Consider the following 26,072-nt stretch of genomic DNA (forward strand, 5'->3'; position numbering starts at 1 on the left):
GAATAGATAAGCTCGTCGATGCTTATTCTAGACCTATTTGCCAATAACAAGAAATATGCAATCACGAATATACCAATGAACAAATCTCCAAGACAAAGTGTCCAAATGATGTCTTCAACATAACCAAATATTTTCCATCTCATTCCAAGTTCTGGTGAACAATATATCATGGCAGTGAACTAGATACCGGTGACTATGCATAGGTCACTTGCTTGACGGTGAACATTGTCAATTCTCCAAGTGCCAGTAGGCTGACCAGAGTTGATTATTGTTGACATCAATGAAAAAAACATATCAACATATCCAAAATACCAACAATCTCCCCCTTTGGCATTGATGGCAACACAAGATGGAAAAACCATCAAAGTGCCAAAAACAGAAATGCCAAATACCAAAAACCAACAATCTCCCAAAAGAGATCATAACCTGAAATCAAAAATTCAGAAGCATAGAGAAATCAATCTCTCCCAAAATAAAAATCTCTCCCCAAGGGATAAAGTCTCCCCCCCTAGGAGTAACATATGTTTTTCCATATCAATCTCTCCCCCTTTGACGTCAAATGCCAAAGCAATACAAAAACCAAGTTCAAATATAAAATACCAACTTATTCAGTATACCAACTACTCCCCCTAAGAAGTAGCTCTCTTCATCAAAGCTGGAGTAAAAGATTTCTCTTTTAGTTCTGTCAGTTGATGACAAACATCAACTTTCTAAGTTACTATTGGTGGAGGTATGACCTCAAGCTGATCTTTGAGATATTCAAAAGTCTCCTTAGGAAAAGGTTTAGTGAAAATATCTGCAATCTGCTCTTTAGTATTCACATAAACCAGATTTACTTCTTTTGCTTCAACATTCTCTTTTAGAAATTTGAGTTTGATAGAGACATGTTTAGTTTTAGAATGTAGTAACGGATTCTTTGATATATCAATTGTTGTTGTATTATCACAATAGATAGTTATAGGTTCCTTGGATTTTACCTTTATGTCCTTCAACATTTTCTTAAGACATAATACATGAGTATAGTTAGTTGCTGTTGCAACATATTCTGATTCTGCTGTTGATAAAGATGTGCAAATTTGTTTCTTACTCAACCAAGAAATTAATCTACTTCCAAGAAAAAATACTCCGTCGGTGGTGCTTTTTTTGTCGTTTACATCTCCTGCCCAATTTACATCTATGTATGCACATAATTCAAAGTTTTCATCTCTGGGATACCATAGGCCAAGATTTGTAGTGACTTGTAAGTACCAGAAAATCCTTTTTATTCCTAATTCTTGATTTTCTCTAGGATTACTCTAAAATCTTGAAACAATACATATTGCATTCATAATATCACATGTTTTTTGTATCAAATATAGTAAACCTCCTATCATAGATCTGTACCTAGTTGGATTAACAGGTGTAGATTCATCCCTTAGTGATAATTTGTCATTTGTAGTCATAGGTGTTCTTAGCAGTTTAGAGTTTTTCATGCCAAATTTCTTTAGTAAATCCTTCAAGTATTTTGATTGACTCAAGAATATACCTTTATTAGTCTGTGAAATCTGTAATCCTAAAAAGAATTTTATCTCTCCAATCATAGACATTCCAAGTTCTTGTTGTATTTCAATAGAAAAGTCTTTGCAAAATCCATCTTCTCCTCCAATGATTATATCATCAACAAAAACTTCTATAACCAAGATGTCATCATTAGTCACTTTATAGTATAAGTTGTTGTCAGCATTACCTTTAGAAAAACTAATCTTGAAAAGATATTTATCCAATCTAGCATACCAAGCTCTTGGAGCTTGCTTCAACCCATACAAAGCTTTCCTTAACCTGGAAACCATATCTTTGTTATCTGTCAAACAAAATCCATTAGGTTGCTCAATGTAAACTTCTTCTTCGAGATCTCCATTCAGAAATGCACATTTAACATCCACTTGATATACGTTGTAGTTCTTGTGAGCTGCAAAAGACAAGAATAATCTGACTGCCTCATTTCTAGCTATCAATGCAAAGGTATCATTGTAATCAATTCCTCATTTCTGTGAATATCCCTTATACACTAGTCTTTATGTATTTCTAATTACCTTAACATCTATATTGATTTTGTTTCTGAATACCCATTTTGTTCTAGTTACATTTTTGTCTTTAGACCGAAGAACTAATGTCCATGTGTTATTCTTTTCAATTTATTCCAGTTCTTTCATGGCTTTAATCCCCTATTTATCTTGACATGCCTCATTAATTGATGCAGGTCCAATTGACAAATAAGACATACCTCTTCATTTGTCAGTCTTCCTCTTGTCATAACTCCTTGATATTTGTTCCCAATTATCTGATCTTTAGAGTGGTTCAATCTTACATACTGGTGTGTCTTTGTTTAATGTTGCTCTTTAGTTACAGTGGAATTTTTTGATGATACCAGTGTAACTGGATATTCATTTTTTACTGGTGTGTTCAATGTAGGCTCATTTTTCAGTATCTCTATTGCCGATTCAGAGTCTATATACCTTGAAGTTCCTCTAAACTGTTCATCAACCTTCACATTTGTACTCTCAACAATTTTCTGCAATCTCTTGTTAAAACATCTATATGCCTTGGTATTAGATGAATAACCAATAAATATTCCTTCATCACTTCTAGGATCAAATTTTCCAATATACTCATCTCTTCTAATATAGAATTTACTTCCAAATATTCTAAAATATTTAAGAGTAGGAGTAATACCAAACCATAGTTCATGAGGGGTCTGACCAGTTTCACCTTTGATGTGAACTTTGTTGAATGTGTAGACTGTTGTGCTTACTACCTCTCTCCAATATACATGTGGTAGATTTGATTCTAATAACATACTTCTAGCTACATCCAAGATAGTTCTATTTTTCCTTTCTAAACTCCATTTTGCTGTGGTGTTTGAGGTGCTGATAACTGTATTCTGATTCCATTTACTTCACAGAATGTATTAAATTTCTTAGATGTAAATTCACCTCCTTGATTTGATCTCAGACATTTGATTTTCTTACTGGTTTCATTCTTTACCATTGCCTTGAATAGTTTGAATTTTCGAAGTGCTTCTCATTTTTGTCTGAGAAAAGTAACCCAACACATTCTAGAATAGTCATCAATGATTAGCATGAAATATCTATCACCTTGTAGGCTTTTAGTTCTAGCTGGACCACATAAATCAGTATGAATTAAGTCAAGAGCATTAGTGGATTTTTCTGGAATACTTTTAAATGATGCTATAACTTGTTTTGCAAATTGACATTCCTTATATACCAGATTGTGGGGTTTAACAATCTTAGGTAAATCTCTAACTGCTTTAGTTGTATTGATTTTCACAATGCAATCAAAATTTACATGACAAAGTCTCTTATGCCACAACCAACTTTCATCAATATGTGTAATCAAGCATGTCTTTTCATTGTTTTTCAATTGAAAGATATTACCTCTAGTTTGATTACCGGTTGCAATTTCCAAACCAGTTTTGTTCATAATTTTGCATTTCCCATTCTTGAATTGTAACTGAAATCCTTTTTCAACTAGTTGACCAACACTCAAAAGATTGTTCTTTAAACATTCAACATAGTAAACATTGTCAATATTATGCTTACCATCAAGAGATATAGTACCTTTTCCTTTGATCAAACAAGCTTTATCATCTCCAAATCTTACTAGACCTCCATTATATTCTTAAAAGTCAAGAATTTACTTGTAACACTCGTGATATGTTGTGAACATCCTGAATCAATGATCCATTCATCCTTAACTTCAATTTTAGCTACCAGGGCTTGCTCTACTAGTTGAACAGTAGGTGCTGATTGATCTTCTATTATAGCAACAAAGACCCATCCATTGTCTGCCGGATCCTCAGTAGAATCATCAGTGACTCCTTCATCAGCAAGATAACAAGACTTGTCTTTATTCTTCTTAAATCTATATCTCTGATATTTAGGGTTAGGCTTTCTAGCTTCTTAATTAAATCTTGCATGTCTGTTAGGGAATCTTGAAGCCATATGACCAATCTTATTATAGTTAAAACATTTAAAGTGTGCTTTACCTTTATACTTACTTCCAACTGAACCTTTAAGTATTTTCCTTGAAAATAGTGCTTCAAGTTCTTCAATTTCTTCATTTTCTCTCCTTCTTTCTTGAAGTTCTCTTGCATAAAAAGCTTTCCAATCAGATTTGTCAAATGCAGATGATGCAAATGATGTTGATGCCTTAAAAGCTAAATGTGTCTTTATAGTAGCAACATGACCAAATTCATCAATCTCAAAAGCTGAAAGTTTTCCAATCAATGTGTCCTGAGTTACTAATGTATTAGGCATTGTTCTTAACTCATTTATAGCAGTAACTTTCATTTTGTATGCCGATGGTAATCCTCTTAAAACTTTTGAAACAATTTTATCTTCACTTAAGGTTCCTCCACAACATTTAATACCCAAAATAATTTCATTAACTCTTTCCATAAAAGCAAAAATCCTTTCATCTTCTTCCATTTTCATATTTTCATACCTGACCTGGAAGCTTTCAACTTTTACAATTTTAACTGTGGAATCTCTTTCATTCAATGTTTCTAGATGGTCCTAAATAGCGTTAGTAGTAGATCTATCTGATAAACCCATGATTTGTTGATCTGATAATGAGCTCAAAAGTGCTTCTCTTGCTTTGTAATCATTTTATTCATCTTTAGCCAAGTTAGGTGGATTAGGTTGACCTTGAGTAGGAGCAGTATAGCCATTCTTTGTAACTTCCTAGATGTCCTTTCCAATGCAATTTAGATGTGTCTCCATCCTAATCTTCCATATGCCATAGTTGGTTCCATCAAGTTTAGGATTGTCCTTCCTGAAATAGTTAGAAGGCATTGTATCTCCTCAAGCTATGAAACTTCTACAAAAAGAGGACTAAGCTCTGATACCAATTGTTAGGTCCTAGAGACAACTGAGAGAGGTGGGGGGGGTGAATCAATTGTCAAATAAATTCAAACCAAAAACAACTTTACCAAACTTGATGCTTAATACCGGTAAACCAAACTTTATGTCAGTAGACTATTTATCAGTTAATTGCAGTACCAGTAAAGATTAATGTGTGAAACAGAAAGACAATACCATCCACAACACATAACACCAATATTTGTATGTGGAAACCCTTTAAGGGGAAAAACAATAGTGGGAAACCTTACCCACAATCAGATGATACTACTGTAGATAGTATGCATATACAATAGGGGGTATGCACATGCAGACGGGCCAAGTGCCTAGAGCTCACTGCTCAAACACAAATGGGAGTCACACTTACTAGAATTGGATAGTTAAATCCAATAATGATGTACTACTCACAATAGCATCTTCATATGTTGGATTCAGTACCGGTTCAGTTTTGATATGCCTTCACAAAACCTTCCTTCAACCTTCAAATGATTTTTGTGTGTATAGATCTTCTTATTCTCGCATATACCAAATTGCAATCCATTTCACATTCGTACATTGATCTCAAAAATGGGATCTTACATTTATACCATAACCTAAGACCAATTGAGTGGGTCGGCTCTAAAAGATATTACAATAAAAACAATTTACAAGTAAAACAATAACCAATGCAATATCTAATTCAACATGTCAGTTTAATACTTTTACAACAATAATAAATCATCTCCAGAGCATGTCATGCTGATCAGGAATAGATAAGTTTGTCAGTGCTTATTTTGAACCTATTTGCCGGTAACAGGAAATATGCAATCATGAATATACCAATGAACAAATCTCCAAGACAAAGCATCCAAACAATGTCTTCGACATAACCAAATATTTTCCATGTCATTACAAGTGTCGTTGAACAATATATCTTGTTGGTGAACTAGATACCGGTGACTGTGCATAAGTCAGTTGCTTGCCGGTGAACATTGTCAATTCTCCAATTGCCAGTAGATTGACCAGAGTTGATAAGTGTTGACATCAATGACAAAACCATATCAACATATCCAAAATACCAACAATCTCCCCCTTTGGCATTAATGGCAACACAAGATGGAAAAACCATCAAAGTGCCAAAACAAAAATTTCAAATACCCAAAACCAACAATCTCCCAAAAGAGATCATAACTTGAAATAAAAAATTTAGATACAGAGAGCAATCAATCTCTCCCAAAATAAAAATCTCTCCCCAAGGGATAAAGTCTCTCCCCCTAGGAGTAACATGTGTTTTTCCATATCAATGTCTCTCCCTTTGACATTAAATGTCAAAGAAATACAAAAACTAGGTTCAAATATAAAATACCAACTTATTCAGTATACCAACTACTCCCCCTAAGAAGTAGCTTTCTTCATCAAAACCAAAGTAAAAGATTTCTTTGTTAGTTCTGCCAGTTGATGACAAATTTAAACTGTCTAAATTTCTACTAGTGGGGGTAAGACCCCAAGCTGATATCTAAGATATTCAAAAGTATCCTTATGAAAAGGTTTAGAGAAAATATCTGCAATCTACTCTTTAGTATTCACATAAACTAGTTTTATTACTTTTGCTTCAACATTCTGTTTCATAAATTTTAGTCTGATAGAGACATGTTTAGTTTCAGAATGTAGTAACAGATTCTTTGATATATCAACTGCTATTGTATTATCACAATAGATAGTAATAGGTTCCTTGCATTTTACCTTTGTGTCCTTCAACATTTGCTTAAGCCATAATACCTATGTATACTTAGTTGCTGCTACAACATATTCTGATTCTGTTGTTGATAAAGATGTGCAACTTTGTTTCTTACTCAACCAAGAAATTAATCTGCTTCCAAGAAAAAATGCTCCGCCGGTGATGCTTTTTCTGTCATCTACATCTCTTGCCCAATTTGCATCTGTGTATGCACATAATTCAAAATTTTCATTTCTGGGATACCATAGGCCAAGATTTGTAGTGCCTTTTAAGTACCAAAAAATCCTTTTTATTGTTGATTCATGATTTTCTCTAGGATTATTGTGAAATCTTGAAACATTACATATTCCATTCATCATATTAGGTCTTGTTTGTGTCAAATAGAGTAAACCTCCTATCATAGATTTGTACCTAGATAGATTAACAGGTTTAGATTCATCCCTTAGTGATAATTTGTCATTTGTAGTCATAGGTGTGCTTATTGGTTTAGAGTTTTTCATGCCAAATTTCTTTAGTAACTCCTTCAAGTACTTTGATTGACTCAAGAATATACCTTTATAAGTCTGTGAAATCTATAATCCTAAAAAGAATTTTATCTCTCTAATCATAGACATTTCAAATTCTTGTTGCATTTCAATAGAAAAGTATTTGCATAATCCATCTTCTCCTCCAAAGATTATATCATCAACAAACAATTCTATAACCAAGATGTCATCATTAGTCACTTTATCGTATAAGTTGTTGTTAGAATTACCTTTAGAAAAACCAATCTTGAAAAGATATTTATCCAATCTAGCATACCAAGCTCTTGGAGCTTGCTTCAACCCATACAAAGCTTTCCTTAGCCTGCCAATCATATCTTTGTTAACTGCCAAAGAAAGTACATCAAGTTGCTCAATGTAAACTTCTTCTTCAAGATCTCCATTCAAAAATGCACATTTAACATCCATTTAATATACTTTGTAGTTCTTGTGTGCTGCAAAACCCAAGAATAATCTGATTGCTTGAATTCTAGCTACCAGTACAAGGGTTTCATTGTAATCAATTCCTTCTTTCTATGAATTTCCCTTACACACTAGTCTTGCTTTATTTCTGATTACCTTACCATCTTCAATGAGTTTGTTTCTAAATACCCATTTTGTTCCAATTACATTTTTGTCTTTAGGTCAGGGAACTAATGTCGATGTGTTATTTTGTTCAATTTGTTCCAATTCTTCTTCCATGGCTTTAATCCAGTGTTTATCTTCACATGCCTCATTAATTGATGCTAGTTCAATTTGAGAAATAAGACATACCTCTTCATTTGCCAATCTTCCTCTTGTCATAACTCCTTGATATTTGTTCCCAATTATTTGATCTTCAGAGTGGTTCAATCTTACATACCGGGGTGTCTTTGTTTGTTGTTGTTCTTCAGTTACAGTGGAATTTTCAGATGATACCGGTGTAATTGGATATTCATTCTATACCAGTGTGTTCAATGTAGGCTCATGTTTCAGTATCTATGTTGTCGATTTAGAGTCTATATACCTTGAAGTTCCTCTAAACTATTCATCAATCTTCACATTTGTACTCTCAACAATTTTCTGCAATCTCTTGTTAAAACATCTATATGCCTTTCTCTTAGATGAATAACCAAGAAATATTCCTTCATCACTTCTAGGAGAAAATTTGCCAATATACTCATCTCTTCTAATATAACATTTACTTCCAAATATTTTGAAATGTTTAAGAGTAGGAGTAATACCAAACCATAGTTCATGATGGGTCTTACCAGTTTCACCTTTGATGTGAACTTTTTTGAATGTGTAGTCTATTGTGCTTACTACCTCTCTCCAATATACATGTGGTACATTTGCTTCTGATAACATACTTCTAGCTGCATCCAAGATAGTTCTATTTTTGCTTTCTACAACTCCATTTTGTTGTGGTGTTCAGGGTGTTGATAACTGTCTTCTGATTCCATTTACTTCACAAAATGTATTAAATTCCTTAGATGTAAATTCACCTCCTTTATCTGATCTCAGACATTTGATTTTCTTACCAATTTCATTCTCTACCATTGCCTTGAATAGTTTGAATTTCCCAAGTTCTTCTGATTTTTCCTTGAGAAAAGTAACCCAACACATTCTAGAATAGTCATCAATGATTAGCATGAAATATCTATCACCTTGTAGGCTTTTACTTCTAGCTGGACCACATAAAACAGTATGAATTAAGTCAATAGCATTATTGGATTTTTCTGGAATACTTTTAAATGATGCTCTAACTTGTTTTCCAAATTGATATTTCTTACATACCGGATTGTGTGGTTTAATAATCTTAGGTAAATCTCTAACTGCTTTAGTTATACTGGTTTTCACAATGTAATCAAAATTTACATGACAAAGTCTATTATGCCACAACCAACTTTCATCAATATGTGCAATCTATAAAGCTCTAATGCCAATAGTTAATAAGATGAGAGAGGGGGGTGAATCATACAAACTTAATCTTCAATATATTCAACAGATTCAACCTCGGTAGATTATACTTCAGAATATATAGCCAAAACTATAAAACATTCAAACTCATGAACAAATAACATCACAACACATATAACACCAGATTTAATATGGAAATCCAAATAGGGAAAAACCACTATGGGATTTTAGACCCACTAAGAAATATACCCTTCTAGAGTATGCTCGGTTAAAAGAAAATCCTGTTAAAGATTACAAACACATTGCTAGATGTGACCCGGTTAAGGGATTTCCCTCAGATCTGTTAGAATCTTGCACTTTGTTAGAAGTGACCTTGTCAAAGGATTTCAAACACTCAACTAGAATGTTACCTTGCTAGAGGATTTACAAATAACAATGTTACCTTGCTAGAGGATTTACAAATAAGACTGTTAGGTCCACTCGGTTAAGAGATTTTATGTCACTTACAAAATAAATAATAGTAATAAAATATATATGCAACTTCACATCTGAAATGCTAAAGCAGATTCTATTTGCTCAAAATAGTCTTGTCATAAGACTTATCTTATCCCTTGTTGGGCTTGTTGGGCTTCTCAATCTATTCTTCAATCAAATCTTCAAGCTTTTGTGCTCGGTAAACATTACTATAGCATCATTGTGCATACATTTGACCGCATACATTGTTCATCAACAATTCCTTATTTATAAATAATTTCTAACTGCTTAATTTCCATGATCACATTTCCCATGATCAATCTTAGCCATCAGATCATCAAACTTGACTAGGTTCAATGTATCCTTCAATCAAAAAAATGTTTTACCTCACCTTGGAACTTGCATTCCTTTCTTGGAACTTGTGCTAGGTTATTATGGTTCAATCTATGCTGTAGATCTTCCTCTTGATTTTCCATTGCCGTAGATCCTTAACAAACTTCTTGCGTGACATACCAATCATTTATTCATCTCTAGCTCATCAGCATCCTTCATTAAATAATGCTTTTATTCATCCAATGCGATTTATTATAACTTGGTTGTTACTCGGTTAATACTGAACTTCACTTGGTAAACATTCTTCCTTCTTTAACCGATATCGATAGCCTTAGGGTTTACCGACTAGGTTCTTTGCTCAGTGACATAGTACAATATTAAACTTATAATCAACAACATATGTAGGATATCAAAACAACATGATCTTGTCATTTTCTAACTTGGTAATAGTTGCTTATTGAATAACTTATTTCTCCCCTTTATTATCACATTCTTTCTATGCCACTTACCGACCTCTTAATACTCATCAAAACATACTTCTCAAGATATGGAAACATCATACTGAATTAGAAAATTAATTTCTTGACATCAATGACAAAATAATATTATTAAGACAATAATCATCCTTCTTCAGTTATATCAATAATCTCCAACAACCTTCTTAATGTCCTTATTGAAATGCCAACAATCTCCTTTCTATTGAGATGCCAACAATCTCCCCCTTTGGCATTGATGGCAATGCCAACTTTAAATGGCAATACCAACTTGATTTATTCCAACTGATTCAGATTCAAATTGTTGTTTAGACTTCTCCTGTTATCCTTGAGTTGTTTAAACCTTCTCTTGAAGTCTTCTCCCCCTGTCATTAGTCTTCTGTTATCTTCTCCATTTAGTCTATCTTCTCCATTTAGTCTTCTCCCCCTTTGACAACAATGCCAAAAAGAAAAAGAACTAATTCATGGTTTCTTCCCCTGTGAAGTGATTACCTTTCTGTGTTACACATGTATCATCTCAGTCTCAGTCAGAGCAACTTGTCTCTATTCACTATTTACTGTACACCTTTAGAAAACCTCCTAAAGTGTGTAAATCAGCATCAATCCACAAATAATATTCTATAGAGTCATCGAATTGATGCTTTCACCGAACTCTATCAGTGAGTAGAAGATAGTGGTAGGACTGAGATTAGTATTCCATTGTCCTCATCATTCTTCATCTACATATTGTTGTTTTCACTTGTTCTTATAAAACCAATCTTGATTAAGTAAGAGTGTAGTCTCTCATACCATGCTCTAGGTGCTTGTTTCAGACCATATAAAGCTTTGTTCAATTTACACACCTGATCTTTATTCTCATCTTCAACAAATCCTTCAGGTTGTTCAACATAAACTTCTTCTTCTAGTATACCATTCAAAAATGCAGATTTAACATCCATTTGATATACCTTGAAATTTTTGAAAGCAGCATATGCCAACAATGTTCTTACTCCCTCAAGTCTAGCCACAGGTGCAAAAGTCTCACCATAATCTATTCCTTCTTCTTGAGCATAACCTTTGCAAACTAGTCTTGCTTTGTTCTGAATGACCTCACCTTTTTCATTTATCTTATTTCTAAAAATCCACTTTGTACTGATTACATTTTTGTCCCTCGGTCTTGGGACCAATGTCCATGTTTCATTCTTCTTGATTTGATCAATCTCTTATGTCATAGCATTTACCCAATATTGATTGTTAAATGCCTCTTTTACTATTCTCGGTTTAAATTCAAATATTAGACATGTGTTTTGTCTCAGTTTGTTCCTTGTCATCACTGGATCATCCTTACCTCTTATAATCTGACTTGATGCATGATTTCTTCTGATATATTTGGCTAATATAGGCTCGGTAGGCTCTATATGATCTTCTTCATCACTTAGTAACTGGATATTATCTTCATTTTCTTTAGCAACTTTCTCGATAGGACTTCTCGATTGAACATAAACAAACTCTTCATAATTTTCTGGTTCTTTGAAATTTCCTTCATCATTTCGTTTTGCAAATTCATCAATTTTCACATTTGCACTTTCCACTATTTTGTTAGATGATTTGATCCGACATTTAAATTATTTACTTCTAGAAGAATAACCAAGAAATGTTTCTTCCTCACTTTTCTGATCAAACTTTCCATTTCTGTCATCTTTGTGAATATAACATCTACTTCCAAAGATTTTAAAATAACTTACATTAGGTTTCTTGTCATACTAGATTTCATATGGTTTCTTCATAATTCCTTTCTTCAGTTGTACTCAGTTTAGGGTGTAAACTGCAGTGCTTATTTCTTCTCTCCAAAATGTTTGAGGTACCCTCTTTTCAATCATCAGGGTTCTGGCACAATCTACAATAGATCTATTTCTTCTCTCAGCTATCCCATTTTGCTGTGGAGTTCTCGGTGCAGATACTTGCCTTTTTATACCATGATCATTGAAGAATAAGTTAAATTCATCAGAAGTGAACTCTCCTCCTCTATCAGATCTAAGACATTTCAGTTGTCTTCCTATTTCATTTTCAACTCTTGCCTTGTACCATTTAAACATTTGAAAAACTTCTGATTTTTCTTTTAAAAACATAACTGACATCATCCTTGAGTAATCATCCACAAATAATATGAAATATTTATCACCATGATAACTTTGAACTTTCATGGGACCACAAAGATCAGTATGTACAAGATCTAAAATTCCTTTAGAAGTGTAGGACTTACTTGTAAAGCTTGATCTTGTCATCTTACCCATCTAGCATCCTCAACACATAGCATTCTCAAGTTTTTCCAAGCTTGGTAGACCTCTTACTCAATGCTTCTTACTTATTTTGATCAGAGTATCAAAATTTACATGAAAAAACCTTTTATGCCATAACTAGGTATCTTCTATTTTTGCATATAGACGTTTGTTCCTAGTTGAGTCAAGATGAAATGTATTACCTCTTGTTTGAGTCCCGGTAGCAGCTAGCTTTCCATGCTTGTCATGAACTTTGACAATTCCCTTCTGAAATTCTATTCGGTATCCTATATTGTTTAGCTGTGCTACACTCAACAAATTGTATTTCAAACCTTCAACCCAGTATACATCATTACAGTTAGCATTGTCAAGAAGTGTGATAGAACCTTTACCTTTCACCGGACATGGTGCATCATTGCCAAATCTTACATAACCTCCATCATAATCTTCTAATTTAAAAAACTTGTGTTTATCACCTATCATGTGATGAGAGCATCCACTATCTATGATCCAAGAATCATTATTATTTATGTGAGATATTAGGGATTTTTCTTCATACCTTTCTTCATCTGATCCATCTTTAATAGCCACATAAAAAAATTCCTCTGTTTCAGTTTCATCATATTTATCATCATTGGATTCCTCATCAGCTACTAGGCATGTCTTTCTATCTCTCCTTCTGAAGTCTTGGTGTCCTCTGTAGTGATTGTCTTTCTGTCTGTCTTCTCAGTATTCTCTCTTTTCATTAGATTCTTTGTTAGGGAAGTTAGAAGCCATATGTCCTATTTTATCACAATTGAAACATTTCAAAGGTAGCTTTCCTTTATACTTACCTTTGCCTCTTGGTAACCTTCTGGCCAATAGTGCTTCAAACTCTTCTTGCTTTCTGATTTCCTCATATAGTTTGTGTACTTCTTCCATGTTTTTATGAAATCTCTCACTTTCTCCACTATGATTTCCTTCAGAATACTTATTCATTCTATCATTATAGTCATTAGATTCACCAAGATGAAAAGAACTAAATGTAGATTCAACTTTATTTACCGAAGACCCACTCTTATCAAAATTACTTAACTCAAATGCATGTAGCTTACCAAAAGTGGCATCCAAAGAGACTGGCATGTTTGGTACAGAGCTTAATTCATTGATTGCAGAGACTCGGATGGCATAAGTAGGTAGAAGGGTTCTCAACAACTTACTTGTTACATCCTTTTCTTCAATAGTTCCTCCTACTCCTTTAATTTGATTGACAATTTCCTTTAACCTTGCACTATATTGTGTTATGTTCTCACCTTCATTCATTCTCATGGATTCAAGTTGTCCTCTTAGACTATCTACCTTTTTTCTTTGAACATGTTCATCACCACCATACATAGATATGAGCTTAGACCACATCGCCTTTGCATCATTACAACCTTCTAGATCATTAAACTCTGAGTCGGTCAATGTTGATGTTATTTCAATCATAGTTTGAATATGTTCTTGCTTTTCACTTATCTCTTCCATTATCATTGGGTAGGTGCTCGGTGCAATGTAATCATTCTCTATATAATATGTTGCATATTCTCTAATTCTTGATAAGTGTAGCTTCATCCTTTTCTGCCATGTGGAGAAAATTGACTTGTTCAGCTTTGGTGCATCCGTTTTATACATCTTCGGATCTTTGCCTCAAGTACCTTTAAGCTTTTCTTCCAGAGTCCAAAGCTCTAATACCAATTGTAAAGCTTTGATGCCAATAGTTAATAAGATGAGAGAGAGGGGGGGGTGAATCGCACAAACTTAATCTGCAATATATTCAACAGATTCAACCTCGGTAGCTTATACTTCATAATATATAGCCAAAACTGTAAAACATTCAAACTCATCAACAGATAACATCAAAACACATATAACACCAGATTTAATATGGAAACCCAAATAGGGAAAAACCACTATGGGATTTCGGACCCGCTAAGAAATATACCCTTCTAGAGTATGCTTAGTTAAAAGAAAATCCTGTTAAAGATTACAAACACATTGCTAGATGTGACCCAGTTAAGGGATTTCCCCCAGATCTATTAGAATCTTGTACTTTGTTAGAAGTGACCTTGTCCAAGGATTTCAAACACTCAACTAGAATGTTACCTTGCTAGAGGATTTACAAATAAGATTGTTAGGTCCACTCGGTTAAGAGATTTTCTATCACTTACAAAATAAATAACAATAATAAAATATATCTACAACTTCGCATCTAAAATGCTAAAGCAGATTCTATTTGCTCAAAACAATCTTTTCATAAGACTTATCTTGTCCCTTGTTGGGCTTGTTGGGCTTCTCAATCTGTTCTTCAATCAGATCTTCAAGCTTTTGTGCTTGGTAAACATTACTGTAGCATTATTGTGCATACATTTGCCCGCATACATTGTTCATCAATAATTCCTTATTTATAAACAATTTCTAACCGCTTAATCAATTTGATCACATTTCCCATGATCAATCTTAGCCATCAGATCATCAAACTTGACTAGGTTCAATGTATCCTTCGATTAGAAAAATGTTTAATCTCACCTTGGAACTTGCATTCCTTCCTTGGAACTTGTGCTAGGTTATTGCAGTTCAATCTATGTTGTAGTTCTTCCTCTTGATTTTCCATTGCTGTAGATCCTTAACAAACTTCTTGTGCAACATACCAATCATTTATTCATCTCCAGCTCATTAGCATCCTTCATTAAATAATGCTTTTATTCATCCAATGCAATCTATTATAACTTGATTGTTACTCGGTTAATACTAAACTTCACTTGGTAGACATTCTGCCTTCTTTAACCAATATCGATAACCTTAGGGTTTACTGACTAAGTTCTTTGCTCGGTGACATAGTACAGTATTAAACTTATAATCAACAACATATGTAGGATATCAAAACAATCAAAACAACCTGATCTCATCATTGTCTAACTCGGTAATAGTTGCCCATTGAATAACTTTTTTTTCCTCTTCATTATCACATTCTTTCTGTGTCACTTACTGACCTCTTAATACTCATCAAAATATACTTCTCAAGATATGGCAAAATCATACTGAATCAAAAAATCAATTTCTAGAAATCAATGATAAAATAATATTATTAAGACAGTAATCATCCTTGTTTAGTTATATCAATAATCTCCAACAACCTTCCCAATATCCTTATTGAAAAGCCAACAATCTCCTTTCTATTGAAATGCCAACATAATCAAGTATGTCTTTTCATTGTTGTTCAAATTAAAGATATTACCTCTAGTTTGATTACCGGTTGCAATTTCCAAACCAGTTCTGTTCATAATTTTGCATTTCCCATTCTTGAATTGTAACTAGAATCCTTTTTCAACTAGTTGACCAACACTCAAAAGATTGTGCTTCAAACCTTCAACATACTAAACATTGTCAGTATTATGCTTACCATCAAGAGATAGTACCTTTTCCTTTGATCAAACAAGCTTTATCATCTCCAAATCTTACTAGACCTCCATTATATTCCTGAAAACTCAAGAATTTACTTTTATCACTAGTCATATGATGTGAACATCCTGAATCAATGATCCATTCATCCTTAACTTCAATTTTAGTTGCTAGGGCCTGCTCTAATGGATGAAGAATAGGTATCAATTAATCTTCTATTATAGCAACAAAGATGCATCCACTGTCTGTCAGATCCTCATCAGAATCATCAGTGACTCCTTCATCAACAAGATAACAAGACTTGTCTTTATTCTTCTTAAATCTGTATATCTGATATTCAAGGTTAGGCTTGTATGTTCTTCTAGCTTCTTCTTTCAATCTTGCATGTTTATTAGGGCATCTTCAAGCCATTTGACCAATCTTATTACAGTTAAAAAATTTAAAGGGTGCTTTACCTTCATACTTACTTCCAACTGGACCTTTAGGCATTTTCCTTGCAAACAGTGCTTCAAGTTCTTCAACTTCTTCATTTTCTCTCCTTCTTTCTTCAAGTTCTTCATTTTCTCTCCTTCTTTCTTCAAGTTCTCTTACATAAAAGGCTTTCCAATCAGATTTGTCAAGTGCAAATGATGCAGATGATGTTGATTCCTTAAAAGCTAAATCTGTCTTTATAGTAGCAAGAGGACCAAATTCCTTAATCTCAAAAGCTGAAAGTTTTCCAATCAATGTGTCCCTAGTTACTGATGTATTAGGCATTGTTCTTAACTCATTTATAGCAGTAACTTTCATTTTGTATGCTGGTGGCAATCCTCTTAAAACTTTTGAAACAATTTCATCTTCACTTAAGGTTCCTCCACAACATTTAATACCCAAAACAATTTCATTAACTCTTTCCATAAAAATAAAAATCCTTTCATCTTCTTCCATTTTTCAGATTTTCATACCTGACCCAGAAGCTTTCAAGTTTTGCAATTTGGACTATGGAATCTCCTTCATTCAATGTTTCCAGATGGTCCCAAATAGCTTTAGTAGTAGATCTATCTAATAAACCCATGATTTGTTGATCTGATATTGCACTTAAAAGTTCTTCTCTTTCTTTGCAATCATTTTCTTCATCTTTAGCCAAGTTAGGTGGATTAGGTTGACCTTGAGTAGGAGCAATATAGCCATTCTTTGTAACTTCCCAGATGTCATTTCTAATGCAATTCAGATGTGTCTCCATCCTGATCTTCCATATGCCATAGTTGGTTCCATCAATTTTAGGACTGTCCTTTGTGAAATAGTTAGAAGACATTGGATCTCCTCAAGCTATTAAACTTCTCCAAAAAGAGGACTAAGCTCTGATACCAATTGTTAGGTCCTAGAGACAACTAAGAGGGGTGGGGGCTGAATCAGTTGTTAAATAAATTCAAACCAAAAACAACTTTACCAAAATTAATGCTTAATACTGGTAAACCAAACTTTATGCCAGTAGATAGTTTATCAATTAATTGCATTACCAATAAAGATTAATGCGTGAAATAGAAAGACAATAACATCCATAACACATAACACCAATATTTGTACGTGGAAACCCTGTGAGTGGAAAAACCATAGTGGGAAACCTTACCCACCATCAAATGATACTTTTGCAGATAGTATGTGTATACAATAGGGGGTCTGCACATGTAGAAAGGCCAAGCACCTAGAGTTCACTGCTCAAACACAAATGGGAGTCAGACTGACTACAATTGGATGGGTAAATCCAATAATGATGTACTACTCAAAATAGCATTTTCATATGCTGGATTCAGTACCAGTTCAGTTCTGCTATGCCTTCACAAAACCTTCCTTCAATCTTCAAATGATGTCTATGTGTATAGCTCTGCTTATTCTCGCATCTACTGAATTACAATCCTTTTCACATTTGCACATTGATCTCACAAATCAGATCTTACATGTATACCATAACCTAAGATGAATTGAGTAGGTCATCTCTAAAAGATATTACAATAAAAACAATTTACAAGTAAAATAATAACCAATGCAATATCTGATTCAACATGTAAACGTAATGCATTTACAACAATAATAAATCATCTCCATAACGTGTCGTGCTGATCTGGAATAGATAAGCTTGTCGTTGCTTATTATGTACCTATTTGCCAGTAACTACAAATATGCAATCATGAATATACCAATGAACAAATCTCCAAGACAAAGTATCCAAATGATGTCTTCGACATAGCCAAATATTTTCCATGTCATTCCAAGTGCCAGTGAACAATATATCCTATCGATGAACCAGATACCAGTGACTATGCATAAGTCACTTGCTCGCTGGTGAACATTGTCAATTCTCCAAGTGCCAGTAGGCTAACCATAGTTGATAAGTATTGACATCAATGACAAAACCATATCAACATATCCAAAATACCAACAAAATCAGTCAAAGTGATTTTAGGACCTATGTTGTTTTGAAATTGTTGAATAAAAGAATTTTCTACTTGTTAAAAAGAGGTGATAGAATAGGAAGGCAAAGAGAAATACCATTGTAAAGCTTTATCTCTTAATGTTCTAGTAAACAATTTTGCAAGTAATCTTTGATCATAGGAAAAGTGAATATAAAGGTTTGAAATATCTTGACATGTGTTAAAGGATCACCTTTTCCATTATAGAGTTCCAATTGAGGGACTTCAACATGTTTAGGAGGGATAAATCTAACAATATCAAGAGAAAGTGGGCTTGCAATGTCAAATGTAGGCACACTAAACTTGGATTGACTCATGGAAGTGATTTGTTGTTGCAATGGTGACACGGTTTGAGCAAGGTTATTAATGGTTACTCTGGTTGAAGAATTTATGTTAGACATGTTTGATTGACAAGGTGGTGTTATGTTGTTGAAGGAAGGTATTGATTGAGAATAAGGTGGAGGAAAACTGTGGTAAATAGGAATAGGAGATGATTGAGTAGGAAATATGATACTAAAAGGAGGAGTAGAATGATTGGACAAATTGCCTCCTTGTGTCACATTAATTGGTTGAGAGACAGTAGGAATACTCATTGCAGACATAGATAAAGACATAGGATTTAATGAAGAAGAGGGATTTCCTCCATTACTAATGGTTGTAGGTATGACATTTTGAGTTGAAGTAGCCATGATGTTTGAATTAAAAGTAGGAATACTAGTCATAGAAGTGGTGAAAGGAATAGAATGCTTGTTTTGTGTAGGAGGTTGTAGATAATCTAAGTTCTTAGTACAAATCTTTATACGCCTAACATTATAATCAACAATGTGAGAAATGCCACACAATATATCAATTCCATTCTAATCACTTTGAATCATGCACTCAAGGCCTTCAATAAATGAAAGAGATTAATTATTAGGGGGAGTGCAAGAACATGAGTCTCACTTAGGGGGAAGTCCACACATTGGGAAATGTGTTTCTAGGAATGGGGGCCCTTTTTTTTTAAACAAGGACCCATTTAGCTTCAGGCCCTCAAGGCAAAATGAAATGGGGACCCGAGGCAAAAAATAATGAGCCATCATTCCTTTTCAAAATGGGGGCCTCATATCTAAAACAAATGGGCCCCCATTTTCAAAAATACTTTTCCCCCTTTTCTTTGTTCTATTTTCCTTTTTTTTTTTGAATAGTTGTAGTGAAGAGGCACGAAGAAGAATGGTTCCCCATTTTGTGAAATTTGACCCTACAACCCACCTTCAACCTCAGTTTTAGATCCAGGATAGGCATGGAATGCCCAGACCTTAGACTTGGACCTACAAATTCAAACTTGGATCAATGAAAGAACAAATATGGACTTCTGCAATATTTTACATTCCTATTATTAGAGAAATTTTTCATGAAATTAAAACTCATTTTGCATTATACTGTGTATATTTTGAATATGTAATTTTTTAAAATTTTGATTATTTTCTCTATTTTTCATTTAAATTATACTGAATCTAGTCCATAAACTTGAAATATCAACTTATTTTGTTTATTTAGTAAATTTTTTGTTTTAATATTTTTTGAAAAAAAATTATATGTAATCAATCTACACAATATTATTTTCTATTTAAAAAAGAAATTAAAATGATCAGTTTAGGTCAAATTATGTGGGTTGTACATGTCAAGTTTTGAAAACGATAATTAGGGCCAATAAAAAATTAATTAAAAATTAAATATTAAAAAAAAATACCAAAAATATTCTCATCAATAGTGAGTGTGTTACAAATCATTTCTCTAGATGGTTTGAAAAAAAACTTTCATTTGTGTCAAAAAGTGTGGGTCGTACATGTGCATGGTATGGTCCTCAAACAAGCATTTTTAAAAAGTAGTTTTTAGAAATCCATTTTGAAAGTCAATTTATATTATGTGGGTATTAAAATAAATTAAATATTTGGAAAGTAGGCTCAGAGGGATATATTTTATATTACTGACATTTTTCAAGATTCAATCTCTAAGTGCTTCAAATTTTCAGCTCAAATGTGGTAGAATCTTAAAATCAAGGGTCAAAAAGTGGACTCGGCTTCTTGCACTGACCCATTAGGGTATTCTTGGGACATACATTGTTGAAATTTGTAAAATTGATTATCCAATTTTGAGAGTTGATCTATGGAAACCCTAGTTAAAGCTTCTTCTTCATCATTAGAATCATCAATTGGATAAATCAGGATGTTATTAGGATGGGAAGAATTAGCATTATCCTCACTGAAAAATTCACCCAAATTATGTTCCATCTCCTCAGTAATTAAACCTTGGAAAGCCTTAATTCTAATGCTTTGTCTAATGGGGATAGTGTAGGTAGGACTAATAGTGGTAAAACTCATGCACTAGAGGAAAATTTCAATTTGGAATTTAAATTTTGGGAACTTTTTTGCAAAATTCAAGAGAATTATGATTATACAATTTGAACTTTGTTAAAAGGAGGAATGAAAATAATTTAAGAAATTGGGATTTTAAAATTAGGGCCAATGGAATACTGCTTAATTTCAAAATTAAATTTGTCAAAATTTGAATTTTTAAAATCAGGGCAGATTATAATTAACCACTTAATTTCAAATTTGTCCTTGAAAGTTGTGATGTTGAAATTGTGAAGTATTTTTTATTTTAGAAAGAGAAAAATTCGAGAAAATCAGCCAATTGTCTAGATTTAACCAATTAAATACAATCATAACACTCTCCCAAAATTTTAGGAAAAAAGCTAGGGACCATATTGAAAGTGCACATAGTCCCAACTTTTTTGAAAAGTTTCAAGGATGAAAGTTACAATGATTTTAAAGCTAACCCCAAGAAATTGGTTGATTTTATGAAGTTTAGATAGGAAAAATCGAGGTTTGAATGTGAAAAATAGGACCCTATTAGGGTTTTGAAAAATATAAGAAATTGAATTACAAATTTGAAAATGGTCAAACCTAATGTATAAGGCCACCTTAAATAATGTTTAGAAAACTGAAATTGATTGAAATTAATTGAAATTTGCACAAAATCCAATTAATTTTCAAAATTACAGTTTAACCACATAATTTAAAATTTAAAATTTTGGAAAGTGGAAGGAAACTGAAGATTTGAATTTTAAAAAAGAGAATAAGTTTGAAAATAGTCACAAATTTGAAAAATAAATGGAGATTCATTTTTTGTACAAGTTCAAGATGATTTTTCAAAATTGGGGTTTTGACACTTAACCACTTAATTTTGTAAATTTAATTTTCAAATTGAACAAGACAATGAAGGAATTGAATTTGACAAATAATGCAATTTTTAGATCTAAGACAATAACAAGCAATTTTTCTAGATCACAAGTTCAATTTCAATTTTAAAAACTAGGGTTTTGAATGAATTAACCACTAAGTTTGTAGAAAAAATTAAACTTGTAAATGAAAAATGAGTGATGATTTTCAAAGGAAAGCATGTAAGATGTCGACTTCACCAAAATGTAAGGTTGGTGAAAAGGGTGAGATGATGAAACCAAGAGGAAATATTTTCTCTCCTCAAGAGGAGGAGTAAAAGTTTCACACAACTTTCTCTTCAACCTTTCACACCCATTACATTTAAAGGAGGGAGAAAATTAACTATATCTAATCTCAATAGGAAGAGATTGAATACTAAATTAATTGACAATAGATTTAGAAAGTGAAAGTAACCATCCTTTAGAATGGATATGTTGAATTATGCAATTTATGACCAAGTGCAAATATGACAAAGAAATAGTTATAACTTGAGATAGAAATGTGGGATGAAGTTGTGCACCTGTAAATAGTAGTAAGATGTCAAGACAAATCTCTCATGTGAATTTGGGTGAAATTTGTCAGGACCGTGTTGAAAGTGCACACGATCATCCAAAAAATCCGTGAAACGAAAAAGGTTTTTCTACCCCTACAAATGGAGTCCAAATCTGTAAATACAGCTGTGCACCTACTACCTACACATAGAAAATGGAGAAAATGTTTTTGGGATTGGGGGTTTGCCTTCAGGTCAAACCCCAGTTTTGGAATTAACCAAATGATGAAAATTACTTGCAAGTAAATTTAAATGAAAGACAAAAATGTAAATCACCTCTAGAGAGGGTACAACTGAAATATACATACAGTTGTTTGAAGGATATGTAGAATTCAATATCAAAAGGGATTTGCACTTCAATGGTTTAATCCTTGACTTGAATGCAACACCTAACCTTTAAATGAGACTTGAGATGCTCAATTCTTGAAAGGGGTGCTTGAATGCTTGAATGCTTGATCGATTGAATCTTTACTTATGCAAAATTTTGACCTTATCACATCAGAGGGAAAAGTATGTCATGTATATTCATCAATTAAGGTTAATTGACTGATTTTTCAATATTGGCCAACATACGGAAATTTTTCTTTCTCACAAAATGTAAATCCCAATGCAAAATTTGAATGGAGGGGGCTCAAAATAGGGAAAGGACAGGGGCACCACACCCCTGTCTTGCCCTAAATCAGGACATGAAGCTACAATTGGGCCAATGCAGGGTTAAGGAAAGTGTATATTTTTGGCATGATGAGCATGTTTCATGTGCTTTGAGAATGTCTGGGGTCTCCAATCAGGCTTGGGGATTCGATCACCAATGTGAAGACCCCAATGTGGTCAAAAATTTAAAGGGTCACAATTTTATGATGCTACACCAAGTATAAGAAATAATTAATATAAGCCTTGACTCTTGATTGCATTACATTGTAATTAAGGTTGACTTTATTTAGCGGTGTTAACACCATATTGTACTAAATATACCTTTAATTTTGATAATCCATTGACGGTTGTGTTGGGTGATGGAATATTGAATAGGATTAATGATTAATGCAAGGTTACACCTATGTTGTAAGACCCATGAGATTTTAGATTATTGTAACATTAGAAATGTTAGAGGTAGGGTTAGATTTAGGAGATACCAAAATTAATGTTATTGTAGGCCATTTAGAAAATTATATTGTAGTGGCAATAGGTGAATTAATTACCTTAAATTTGATTTTATCCTTATTTAGTGTAATTATAATATATTCTATAAAACTAGAATGGTATTTAGATATTGTGGTAAAGAATTTTATATGAATATAAGATAACTATTTACCCCAAGGGTAGAAGAACCTCCTTATTATCTATTATGTGAACTTAAATTTAAAGCATTATGCTAAGGATTTGTGTGGACTAGGGTAATTATAGGTTAAGTAACAAGTTAGGCCCTTATAACCTCAAGATGTTCTAAATATGTTATGAATAATAATCAATGGACCTTGAGTCAAAACCTGAATATCCTAAAAGCGAATTTCTATAATATTATAGGTGTAGTGTCATAAATTGTACGCACTTGCTAGGGTGGTACAATTTCACACCTAGTTTAGCACACGCCTTGGTGCATTTTACATTTTGCATTGCATTTCTCCTTTAGCACTTAATTAACCAAATTAATTAGGTCTAAGGTCCTATTTCACCATTCTCCACATCATAAAGTTGGGCCCTTTCATTAAAGTGTGCCCTTTTCATTTTATTCCTCCAATACATCATTCAATCAAAAACCCTAATTAAGTCCTATTTTGAACTTGGGGGCTTGATTTCGGGGGTCAAAACATCTCAAAATCACCTGTAACTTCAGGATTCTCTCTAAAATCATCATATCTGACAGCCCTGAAAATTTGGTGAAAAGTTGTCGAGACCGTGGCACCCGGAGTGCACATGGTCCCGGACATTTTTCTCGAAATTTTAGGAGCACAATCCAATCATAAAATAAAGCTTAAACCCAAGAAATTGGCGGGAAATTCAATCTCTAGGTCGGCCAAAAGATGAAACTACGACCTAGGGTTTCATACATAAGAGCTCTCTTTCTTCATTTGAAGGGATCTGGATTTTTGTTTTCAGGAACCTCATATGCAGTGAAAGAGTAGATCTTTGAAGACTTCAACAACATTCAACATCCTTCTATCAAGCATTTATCAATTTCATTCATCCATTTAGGGCTTGGAAGACATTAAAGAACAATAGGAGATTACCGACTAAGGATTGGCTTGTACCCCTCCCTTGGGGGTTGGGTATGATTTCATGTTGTTTTCATGTCTTTGCATAAGCTTCAATACATCACTTATTCATGCTTTAGATCACTTTGCATCTTGATTTAGAGCATTTACATCATCATTTACAAGCAATTAGGGTTTACTTTCTAGGTTGCTCTAGTTTGCTTGCTTGCATTTTAGGATCTTGCACACACACAAGGTCTGCACACACAATACATTTTACAATACAACTTGGCTATTCGTGGAGGTGGAAATCATCGAAGTAGGGGTTTGACTAAGGCAAAACCCTATATAGCCGCCCACACCCTTTTCAGATATAAGTGCAGGTTTCAGGACTCGGATGACGCCGCAGGTTACAAATCTGGGAAAAGCAAGTCGAGACAACACTCCACACCAAATTATAGAGCAAAAGACCTGGACAGGGGCATGGGGTGCCCTGGTCCTGCCAGGACAGGGGTGCTGGGCACCCTGGTCCCTGGGACAGAGGCGCTGGGCGCCCTGGTCCTCCTGACAGACAACATTTCTAACAGTTTCTAGAGTGCAAGACAGTAGTTTCAGGTGTAGTTTCCGGCACAGTATCAGGACAGTGGCGCCCGCGCCCCCATCCCGAACATTTTCAATCAGATTTTGACTCTAGGTACGCATCTGCATTCTTGTTTTATCCTTGTGTTTACAGCTGTTCATTGTTTAATCTCAATTCTGCAATCTTGTTATTAGTTTATACATGCATTTTGGGATTAGGACTTGAACTTGTATCATTTTATCTTTCAATTACAACAAAGGAATAGAAATCCTAATAGGTAGCCCGTGGCTCTCTCTTTCACAAAAAGAAGTAGCCAATTGTGTGCTACCTCTAGGCTCTTTCGTATTCCATAATGTGTGTCAAAAGGTAGGATTAGGGCATGTTAACCTAGTCTCACTTTTTCCCCTACACATTTTGGTGAACCCGACGTGAATCTATCATTGCTTCCTCTTGCATTGCATTTGTTAGATCTAGATCCAGATTTTGTGTGTTTTCATTTCATTTTCATTAAAAAGAAAAAAAAAAAAAAAAAAGAGTGTGTTTCTTTGCATTGTGTTTTTAAATTTTATGCAACCTTTATTTTAGAATGTTAGATTTTTATTTGCAAAATGTTCATGCTTATGATGATTATTATGAGTATAGCCAAGATGAATTAGATGAAGCTTTAGATGAGTTTTTGCACCCTAAAGATGCCAAACCTTCATTTTACCAAAAACTCATAAACCTTGTTACTATGCCATTTAGGTGTGATGAGAAAGATAAGTCGAATGGTTCCTCTCAAGGGTACATTCCTATCAACTCTTCCACTGAATCTAGTAACATGGTTGTGTTCAACAATCCCCTCTATGAAGAGATATCTCCTTTTGAACCAAAAGATAAACCTTTTGATAGCAATGATCATGCTTTGTTGGATGATGCTCTTGATGACTTTGTGGCTTTATCGAAATCTTTAAACAAGAACAAGACTTCTAAATTGGTTAACATGATAAACTTGAATGAGCATAACAA

This window comes from Cryptomeria japonica, chromosome 4, assembly GCF_030272615.1.
Source record: "Cryptomeria japonica chromosome 4, Sugi_1.0, whole genome shotgun sequence".
NCBI lineage: Eukaryota > Viridiplantae > Streptophyta > Pinopsida > Cupressales > Cupressaceae > Cryptomeria > Cryptomeria japonica.